Source organism: Bombus pascuorum, chromosome 1 (assembly GCF_905332965.1).
Source record: "Bombus pascuorum chromosome 1, iyBomPasc1.1, whole genome shotgun sequence".
Classification (NCBI taxonomy): Eukaryota; Metazoa; Arthropoda; class Insecta; order Hymenoptera; family Apidae; genus Bombus; species Bombus pascuorum.
In genome coordinates this window covers 2,360,563-2,372,128 of record NC_083488.1, presented here as the reverse complement: position 1 = coordinate 2,372,128, position 11,566 = coordinate 2,360,563, and the positions used below count along the sequence as shown (strand labels likewise).

Here is an 11,566-nt window from a genome sequence, read left to right as displayed (position 1 = left end):
AAATAGTTTCGGTAAGTGTTAATAGAATGTATTGTCGATTTTGGTATAAATTGTTACAATTGTAAGAAAGGAACGTTAGTATACAAATGTCCAACGCGTTTAATCCTCCGTTAATTTTTTTTTCATTTATATATCATTTATAACATTTTAATTCTCTTTGTTTCGATTCAAAATGATAAATGCCGTAAAATAATTTTTTGTTAAGATGTTCGATTAATGTGTCAATTAAAAAACGTTATGATAGAATGAAAATGCAAATTATAAATACGATCTGCGAAGACTTAATCAAATGGACAAGCTTTAATATCTACTTTATTGAAACATAGACACTAATATACCAATTAAACATTTAAAAACTAATGAAAAAAGTGTATATTCAAAGTAGAATCGTTTTATTTGAAAAAGAAAGTATGGGAAACATAAGTGCGCGATGAATCGACGAAATTGCGGTAGGCTAAGTTTAAGTAAAATGAACACCAAGATCAGCAGAATCAGACACTCGTAGCGCAAGACACGCTTTAAGGAACGGAACTATAGTGTTTAATCAAAGAATAAAACTCGTGGAAAGCTCAGGTATAGTGTTCAAAAATCTATCTGAAGCACATTTTTACACAATTTAGAAGCAGTTTAACACGCACAAGAAACAATTTTATTCATTTTTAAAAGTAAATTTTCAACAAGCTTTTCCGCGTGCAGTTGTATATTTCAAATCGTGTGGATCTTGTAATTTTGAGGATCGATTTATTAAGCTACAATAAAAATAAATATTACTAATCGATATTACTAATTCGCAGCCTCGATAGATCTATAATTCAAATGTCGTTAACGTAAATAGCAGAAAAATGCTGTCGGAGCAACTAAAGTTTCGAGCGATAATTGCGTGAAAGTGCTTGTGCAACGAGGTATCTGGAAATTCTAATTAATATAATTATTATCGTTTTATCAATATGCGTATTAAAAATGCAGCAAAGCCTTTAAACTGTTCCTTAGATAAATGCACGACTTATTTTGTAAGCAAAATTTTCTATCTTAGAAGCTTTTGTAGATTGTTAAAACAAATATTTCTCCTTGTCTAGAAATATACACATATATGTATGTTGTATACGATGGACATTTTTAATAGAAAGTACTTTGAAATTTTCGTATGGGTGAAATTCATGTATAGCCAGTATTTTATAGCAATTTTAATACGTAATTGTGTTGCGCATATACACACATATACAAGTCGATTATAAGAAAATTACGTAATTTGGAAGGCATAAATGTTTGTAAAAGATATTTTGTTCTTTAATAATGTAGAAAAGTCGAACTAGTGTTATCTATAAAGAAAGCTTCTTTTTCTCGAACATTTGATTTTATATATATTTTATTATCACAAGTTTTCTTTTTTTTTTGTTAGTTTTCATATTTTCTTTCCAGTAATAGATACGAGAAGTTGTTATTGAAAACATTGATGTTATCTTATAGTATAAGTTGTGCGTTTGTAATGTTTATAATGTTAGATTAATAATAAGATTCAGCCTAGGATGTAATAAACTTTGTTAATTTTTCACTGTAGCCGCACCGACGGCAATGTGGAAGATTAATCGAACGATCCGGTTAGTTTGTATATTTAAATACGCATTTTATATAAGTTTTAATTACTATGTTTTTGTCAATAAATGCATTAAATAAAAACAAAAATTTGTACCGTTCATTAATCGATGTGCACTCCTTCATCAGCTGTTGATTTTTGCTTTTAATTAAAACATTGTAAACTCTGCGATGGATAATCACGCTGAAACAGAAATATTCGCGTTGAAATTAATTTTTAGTTAACGAGATAGATCGAAAGATATATTACATTATCACAACATTTTTAGGATATTTATAAACTATTAGAATTTTGAGTTTTTTTGATTAAAATTTTGAGAATAGAACTGAATATTTGTGTCATTACTTCATATGGAAAGTAATTACAATTAACGCATATTAAAATGTTCGACGTATTCATTTCATAATGTTTCATTAATGGTCAATCGAACATTACGATATGCACTGCCGCACATAACTCGTAATTTTACTTTTGTACGACGTTCGTTTCATTTCCACCCAATTCTTTATTTGTTCCCCAATTTGTTACCCAATAAACAAGTCTTGTTAGCTGATTGTAACTTGTTTTAGGAACATAAAATTTTACTTCTGATTTATTCGATTCTCACAGTATGAAGTAATCGTTCCATAATTTCTTATTCTTAATATAACGAACGTTATAAATTATTAGCTCTTTCGATTTTGATATGAATTTCATTTATCCAAAAATTGGTGAGATTTGTTTCGATATATATAATTTTTAAAAATTTGGAGTCATTTAAGAACTTGATTCACATAGAATTTTTGTAAAAATATTCGTTGCATATTTAAAAAATAAACATTCGTTTCAATTATACCGGAACAGACGAATACATTAAATAAAGGTACAATTTTATTCAAAAATGAATTTCTTAAATGACGATGATAAATTGACGTTAAGGAAGTTACGTGTTCAAGGCGTTATTCACGTGTCTGCAAGAAGTTATTCGCGTATAGTCTGAGACGATCAGATAGATTGACAAAAACGAATATAGGCTAGCAATTAACATTTGCTTTATTATCTTTTCCCTCTATCTTGTCCAAAGGGCCATTATCTACTCCAATTCAAAGTGGCTCGAAATGTAGCACGGGTAGTCGAAACGGACCTTCGGCGGAAGATTGATCTGATGGCGAAATACGACGGTCAAGTCATTCGTAAGTGTAATTACCAGCGGAGTTCACTGGAATAACCCAATTACAGCATCTTCGATTTCACGAACGTCAGCGGAAAACTATCATTTTTCTGCTTATAAAATGCAATTGGTCTGACATGCAAATCGACATTTCATTTTTCAAGATAATTTTATTACTTTCTGTATAATAAAACACGATCGAATTAAACTCAATACTAGTTACGATCACCCATTCGAAATAAAATTAAACGTACATTTCAATTACGTGAAATTAACATTGATGCGCTTGTGTGTAATTTTGGTATTATGTAAACACGTTCTGCGTGATAAATCGGTGTAAAATGGTTATCTTGATTAAAGGGACCTGAATTAACAAAGACGGTGAGCGTTGAAAATTATCACCACTTTTCAAGAGATAGATGATTTCACGGAATGAAGCGATAAGAACGACGAAGAATGTAGTCTATTTCTCTCGGACCTGTCTTGTAGTCAAAACTTTGCTTGACAATGTTCAGTGAACTTCAAACTATCAAATCTTTCGTAGTATCGAAACGTAAAAAAGCTTATTACGCGTCGGATAATATCTAACGATAGTATTACGCCAGAATCAATATATTCAATTCTCACGTATTATCCTGACTGTTTTAAAAAATAAACACACATAATTTGTGTCTTTTGATACTAAAACTTGGAGACACATATGTTTGAAATTACGAATTTAAAAATGATTAAGAAGAAGAAATTAAGTCATACGTGTTACGTATTTTTCATGAAATTACGAACGTTTCAAGATTCATATGCCAGCCACTGTTTCTCTATTCTCCTCATTTCCGATTCGCTGCAAAGTGTAACGACCACGGAAACGCTTCCACAAACGTGTTCTCGACTTTAATATCGAGCAATCGGAGCTTGATCGTTTGTGGTACGAAAACGCCGATTCGCGCCTTTGCTTATGCAATCGGGTTACAAAGGACGAGCAAAGTGTAACATTCCTGCCTCATGACGATGTCGATATATGTATAATCCGTTTCTATCTACCTTCCTTTATTAAAAGATATTCAGCTTCGCGGATATTTTCTATTCTACAAATTGGTTTAATAATTTGATTCTTATTTTCATTCTTATCTAGACTCTAAATCTGAAAATTTCTGGTAAAATTGTGAGCCCAAATTTGATTAAAAATCACTCGAAGAAAATATTTTAAATTGGCGCAGCATATTGAAATTTTCAGCAAGAATAATAAGAGTGTGTTTGAAGAAAATGGAACACAAGGGAAAATGGTCGTGAAAGGATATAGACGTTAAGGTAGATCGAAAGGGGGTTAGTACGAGGGAAAGTAGGGTGAAGGTATACGAGTAAACAGTAACGAAGTGGTATGTAAGCATCGAGGAGCTGAAGCAAGTGTGTAAGATGCGCGCATATAAACGCATCCTTCACGCATCCTTCTCACGACGTTAAAGGCTATGTTCCTTGAAATGAGCAAGGAGGGTGCTCAACAGGAGAAAAGTTAATGAGGTACATGTGAGAAAAGGTAACGTTGAATCAGAAAGTTATATGAAGATGGGAGAATTAAAATTCGAAAGTGATACGTACTGTGTGCAATAACGCATTAACAGTAAAAGAGACGCGAGTATTAAAAACAATCGAATAACAGCTAGTAAGAGTAAAAGAATAAGAATAGTAAGAAGAAAAGAATAAAAGAATAAAATTCTTCCGAAGGAGATATCTTCTTATACATAATACGTAAATCTTCGATCGAGTACAAATTATCCAAAAGATACTATATAAATATGAAATAAATATAAAATAAAAAATGTAATGAAATCAAACGAACAAATTACGACGAACATATTTCTGATAACACCGAATTAAATTTATTTTACACTCGACCCGGTCGAGGTAATAAACTATAAGAAGACCTTGTAAATTGGAGGAATCTAAAAGAAGGATAAAAGTACAGAAAGTTAGGAAGAAAGGCGGTATTGAAAAATACGTTTAGCCAAAGTAAGTGGTAAAAACGAAAGCAGGGTAAGGTCCAGCGAGAACGGGGTACGAGACACCTAAGTAAATAGGAAGTAAGAAAAACAAGAAGAAAGGAGACAAAGAGAGCGTAGCGCGAAAGAGGGCAAGGGTGAACTACTAAGGGAACGAGCCATCGGTTGGAAGCGACTAAGGCTGAAGAGAAATACAGGAGGGAAGTAACGTGGTGAAAGAGAAATGTTGGGTCGCGGTCGCGGCGGGGGTACGAAGCGAAGTTCGTGGGAAGTTCGCGAGATGATAGTGGCGGGTGCTGCCACCTGCGTGGAGGGCGTGGCGCTAGTTTTATCGGAGTTTAGTCTAACGAGAGCTTTGGCACGCGTCGCACAAGTCGGAAGCAGCACTCGTGTCGCTTTAGTCAGCCGCGTGAGAGCGAGAGAGTGACAGAGAGAGGGCGCGAGAGCGCGAGAGGTGAACGACGGAGAGGGAAGAGAGAGAGGCACGTTAACGGTGAGCGTGAGCGAGACAGAGAAAGGATAACGGTAGAACGTCGAGAGGACCAAGTGGAATACAAGCGAGAAAAAGATAGATTGGGAGAGAGTGGGCTAGGTAGGGTAGCAAGTAGTGAGATGGGTGTATGCGTGTAGCGGAGAAGAGCAGATCGACGGCGACGACGACGAAGAGAGAGAAACGATGTCGTGAAGATGAATGAACGAGCATTCGGACGCAGTTGATGTTACGACGATGGGGAAGGTTCCCAAGTGGAGGACGCGGTATGTATCGGCGCCGTCAGAACGAAGGACAGCAGATCTAAAATCACGGTGCTGATCGTGCAAACGAGGAGCATAGCGGCGGCAGTGACCATGGCGCCCCTGCTCGCATGTAAACAGTGCTTCATGCTCGACGCACGCTTCGAGAGTAACGTTACTGGTGTCAGCAGCATTTTTATCATCGAGAGTAAACGTAGCTACAGTCGTCGTCATCGTCGTCGTCGTCATCGTTGTTCCCCAAGTTCTCGTCGTTTCCCCCGAGTCCGATGAACAGCCATCATCGAAGTCGCAACGTCGTCGTCGTCGAGAATATCGCGGACGTCCCCGAGGCAAGACGGTATGGAAGGTAGAGACGAGTCATGATCCTCGTCCTGCCACGTCGCCGTTGTCCTCGTCCTCGTCCTCGCCGTCGCCGTGGTGGTCGCCGTCGCCGCCGCCGCGCGAAACCGTGCTCCGGCCGTTTGTGTTTGTTGATTCGTCGTCGATGCGTCGAACGTGTGTGCGCGTGCAAGACGCTGAGCCAAACCTTCGAGCGACGGTCAAACGTGATTGATGCGTCACGCATTCAACTGCTACCTAACAAGTGGTAACGAGCCCGAGAAGCGAGTACGTTAGTGTTTATCCTTGTGATTCTTATCAATTTTTTACTTTTTTTTTCCCTCGTTGTTACCTTTTTCTCTCACCTCGTTTATATCTTTTACGCGAATTCGATCAGGTTTTAGTTGTTCCTTTTGTATCATCGAGAGATAATCGAACGATGGTCAGAGTTTAAAGAGAGAGCACATGTAACCTGAGCGAACGTGCACCGCGAGAACAGCGTGAATGCGGCGTTGTAACGAGTCTTGATGATTTTCGTCGTAGTATGTAGAATTATGTCAGATATGTCAGAGATGTGTTCTGCACGCGTTTAAACTTCATCTTAACTTCCGTACTCTCCGAAACGTTTTTCGTGCAAAAAAGATCGTATCGTGATCTTCTTTTATCATGGAAATTGAAATTGATTTGACACGCGTCAGTGCAAAGATAGTCTGTTGCATCAGTAGTAAGTGATACTTGTACCCGTCAACGTATACCTTCCTGAAAACTCGTGTTAAGGTTATTTGCAGCTAATAATCGTGTACCGCATCGATTTTCGAGAGCTACGTTTTTGTAAACGGTCTTAAACTTATTCGAGTACAACGTCTCTGTGTTGTGTCAGATAAAATGGAGCATTGTCATTAATTCTGAAGGGTTATAGTATTACGACTCTACGCGATCGTGACTTTGTTAGAATTGAGGTTATTTTCTTAAAAACGACCAATTTATTCGTTAACGCGTATCTTGCGAAATCTATCGACGACTTTTTTAGAATTTCGGTTTTATTCTAGAAATCTAATCTATATAACGTTTTTCTACCGTACGTTATCTATTTCTTGCTTTTGATTAAGAACCTCCCGGTAAAGTTAACGCGGAGAGGGAAGCTGCAACGTGCATCGCAAATCTGCCTCGTTTCTTTTCTTTTTCCCACGTTTCTTATTCGTGAGAAGTTTCATTAATACGAATTTCATTTATTCGACTTCTTTTTCGCATACTACGAGCGTCGAGCTAATTTCGGAAATTTATTACATCCTTGGCGGTGCTGGGCCTTTTTTATACGAGTTTCTATGTATCGTGAAGTTCTATACGCGTTGTTCGGAAGTTCGATAGTCGAATCGAATGGACAGGTGGCTCTGTGCAAATCTTTTACGAACTCCTCAGTGTGATTTCGATCTCTTTATTCTATTCGACGTTTCATCGATTGTCTTTTCTTCTGCTTTCGCTCGGTAAGAATTTCGAACAATTAATGTTGTTATTTCTGCCAGTTTTAATCTAAATTCGTATTATTAATTATGCGACTTAAAAGAAATAAAGATCGTCATGTTACAGTTTAAAATACTATGGATCTTGCTTCTTTTGCGATAAACTTTTGCTTACCACACGTTCGATGATAAAGGAATTGTGATTAATTCGCTGATATCGATGCCAGAGGGCAGCATTTAGTGTCGTCAAATAATCATTGTTTACAAAGTCAAATGTAATTATTGACGATTAAAAGCGAAGTACTCTCGCTAAATGTCTGTTGTTTATGAGTAGATTATCGGAAACGTGATGTTATCGTTTTGGTGAATACTTGTGAAATTGTAATTCGATATATATTTTAACGAAGAGATATTCAAGCGGTAATTTTTTTATTTAGTTAATTTACCGTAACGTTAAAAATACGAAAGAGCAGAGATATCCATATTGCTGGAAATACGTATTCATACGCCAAAATTTATTTATTTTATCCATTACTCTGTAAAAAAATTTGTGAATGTTATTGAAACGTGCATAAAGATACGTGCAAAATTGTGATTAACAAAATTGTGTAGGTTTTTTTTTATAAAAATGCGTTACACACGGTGTAAAAAATTTTGCAACAGAGTATTCTCTTTTAAAGTTTGCATATTAAAATTTTGATCTTGAAACCGGCGATAAGAGAATGCACACGATAGCAGAGCACTGCCGAAGATTTATCTTCGAAGAATTAGGCGGCCTGGTTTCCGATCGGAAAACATAAATCTCGAAAGCTGGCTGGTCGATCGCGTTTGATAAAAGTTCTAGTCGCGAGACTTGCTGAGATTCGTGATCAAAGTTGAGAGTTTCAGCCGAAATTGTTAGCTTTCAACCTTTTCTTCCATGTCGATCTTCAGAAACTTTCCGGACGCTAGTTACTTTCGACTCTATCCGTCGAGTTGTTTTTCGTTGCAAGGAGAATCGATACGTCTCTAGTCTCGACGCATCTTTCCAACTGTCCGGAAGCTGGAGGCATTTCGTGAAACATGTAGAAAATTATAGGAACTTCGCTGAACGATGTTTTGTCCTGAGATGAGACAGACGTTAAAATGCGTTTGCACAAAAGCGTTTCGATAACTAAGGTTACATTTGATACACATTCTCTTTCGAAAGATTGCCAGAATGCGGTTAACGGTCCAAATAAATTGTATAAATGAATAAATATTGCTATCTGTTATCACGAGTTTTTAGAACGTAGGAATTCGTTCAGCGTTGTTTTATAAGCTTGAGCGTTGTTCTTTGCTTTGTGAAAACGATAACAATAAGCAACGAATGAATAGACAAGTACAATATTAAATATACTTTAAAACTACAGTATTAAAATTCAAATTGAAACATTTATTTATAATCTAAATACGAATGTTTTTCAAATACGTCAGTGATATGAATCAAAAGCTCAATTCTGGATTAACCTAGATTTAAATTAGATTCTACAACTTTTTCAAATATCGGTGGATCGTCGACGTGAATGTACAATCTCAAAGAAACCCACAAGTATAAATAAGCACCAAGGATCAAAAACTTTAGTACATCCACCAGCCCTTTATACGAAATTACGTAAATATCTAGTTACCAGTAACCGATGTATCACGCTGCTGGTATTTGATATTTACTCCAACCCCCATGTTCCACTACAATAAATATAATAAATGTGTTCCGTAATCACGGTCCACTTTGAAGACTAATTGTAAACTACCAAGTTAAACTAGTAAAATCAAATATCGGAAGCACGATTGTCATTTCAAGCATCGATGTTAGTACCGCTAAAAGAAATTATAAAACACGTAGAATTGGTGTTAATTTCGAGTTGAATTGTTCTTTGGCGAACCGCTGGATAATATGTAATTAACCACTGATTGTCGTGTGATGTTTCAGACGAATTCACGGGCCGTTCGTGTTGCGAAACGAGCCGCGATATCCAGTGACTCGTACGCCGATGAGAGAAAGGACGCGGTTCGCGCGAGTGTTAGCACGCGAACGATTAATTGCGGGGCTCGATCGGACATCGTGACTCTGTCTGGTCGTTCGGTGGTGAGGCAAGTCGATGGCAATGGTGTTGCACGAAGTGATGACCTTCTGCGTGCCCGAATTCCGAAGAAGCTCATCTCTGTGTTGCCCCCTTACTATCGACGCATACGTACAGAAGACTGAGGTGTATCATTCCGCACTCCAAACAACATATCGCTTATCCACCATAAGGTAAGACAATTTTTTTCTACGAACACCATAGATATGAAATTGATAGAAGAATAAAGGTATAATTATTATGTACTTTATATATAATATATAATATATAATATATAATATATAATATATAATATATAATATATAATATATAATATATAATATATAATATATAATATATAATATATAATATATAATATATAATATATAATATATAATATATAATATATAATATATAATATATAATATATAATATATAATATATAATATATAATATATAATATATAATATATATTATATAATATATAATATATAATATATAATATATAATATATAATGTATAATGTATAATGTATAATATATAATATATAATATAATATAATATAAAAATATAATACTTTTGAAATATACGATATAGGTTTGATTGATTTTAGTCCTTTTATTTTAGCTCTCGTTGCAACGTTTTACTCTTTCTAAAATTCCAGTACGATCAAACCTGTATATCGCTATCAATAATCTAAGTTTATGTACCATCGATATGTTCATTCGTCGTTGAACGAAATTCCGTTAAAAATTACTTGTCCTGAAAATAGATTATCTCTTGGAAAATTATACGATCTCGTAAAAAAGAAGGGCTTTTGTAATCAACGTCATACGCTTTTGAATGTGAATGATATTAACGTCGAACTCGCGTATTCAGCTTTATGAATAACTTTATTCTCCTTGATCGGATATATGATAGAACTTTTAAATATATTTGCATAATTCGAACAGGAAGATATTGTTTTGTAAAGTTTCTCATACATATGGCTTGAACGTATTTTATTTATTCATTAAGTGGTTTATATGACGTGTTCCTCCGCATTATTTCTTAAACCGTTTTATAAAAGCTCAGAAGTAGAAGTCGTAGAAACTTTTACATCTGCTACATTTAAGCAATAATTCTCATACAAATTATCTCCTAATACCATTTAATCCTAATTGAAGGGAAACGAGCACGGATTTAAAGATTTTATATAAACTACAAAATACTACAATTCAATTATTATATCACAGTTTCAACATCGTAATTTACCTTCTTATAAAATTTATCTACCATTTATCGTATCAAAATAGGGAATTCCTTCAATCACACGAAATATAGAAGTAATTCGATTATCGTTCATGTCCAATTAATCACGCTTCATCGTCGTACGCGAATTCGAAAATTATGGATTAAATTTCCTTCGTTTCTCGTGACATGCGAAATCAGCTTTAAACACGATCGACGAATGACTGATCCATACGCGAGACCCGTACATTGTATTATTTATCAAAGTTTAATGAAATTCACTGCGCAGAATCAATTGCAACGAAATCTCGCGCACGAATATACATATAATACATGTTGGATCAACGTATCGTCGTGTGATGTGTTCGAAAACAAACATGCAGCCACGGCGTGCAGAAAGGACGAGCTTCTCTTTCATTTGAGCTTGGTGTCGCTTGATTTGTATTTAAATTTATTCGAGGCTGTTTAACGCGTTGCAGAAACGCATCGCGTCGTAACATCCATCGCTTTCGAAACTTCCATCGCTTCCGAAACGATACACCGAATCTCTGGAAGCGGTAGAAAATTCGAGGCTACGGGTTAGTCATTAAAAAATTAATTGCGGCATGCGATCTTAACGTATTACCATTTACCTGTTGCGCGTTCGTGACGACGTGTAAAAAGACGCGGTACGATCGAGTCTCATGAACTGTCTGGTATTACACGGGGGTGGAAACAAACCTGTGGTAGAATCGATCGCGATACTTGGTTTTTCTATGAGAAAGTTATCCGGGTTGATCCTTTGTGGACAGTTAATTATAACAGTTAAGGTTCGGTTAGGGTTCCACAATATCAATTGTATCATAGCTTCGTCTTTACTCGTGCTCAATAAAAGTTTTCTCATCTTTTTCTTGCCTCTGTTCGTGTAGCGATTCGCATTAGACGGACTAGTATTATATCGTACGGACTAGTATTATATCGTACGGAGAACAAAGCTCACAGGCAGA

General features: G+C 35.7%; 2 protein-coding genes across 6 annotated transcripts in view; one reads left to right on the top strand and one right to left on the bottom strand.

The window, feature by feature from the left end:
• The window catches only part of LOC132916122 (DNA-directed RNA polymerase II subunit Rpb4-like), a 346,958-nt gene that overhangs the window by 118,478 nt on the left and 216,914 nt on the right, over positions 1–11,566 (bottom strand). The window lies entirely within an intron of this gene.
• The window catches only part of LOC132916123 (blood vessel epicardial substance-like), a 68,203-nt gene continuing 61,687 nt past the window's right edge, over positions 5,051–11,566 (top strand). The window contains exons 1-2 of one of the 4 annotated variants that reach the window (XM_060975921.1): positions 5,051–6,097; positions 9,221–9,544. The gene's annotated coding sequence lies outside the window, so the exon portion shown is untranslated. Of the gene's footprint in view, positions 6,102–6,884; positions 7,294–9,220; positions 9,545–11,566 lie in introns of those variants that run through there. The other 3 variants (XM_060975918.1, XM_060975919.1, XM_060975920.1) reach the window with 3 other exon arrangements.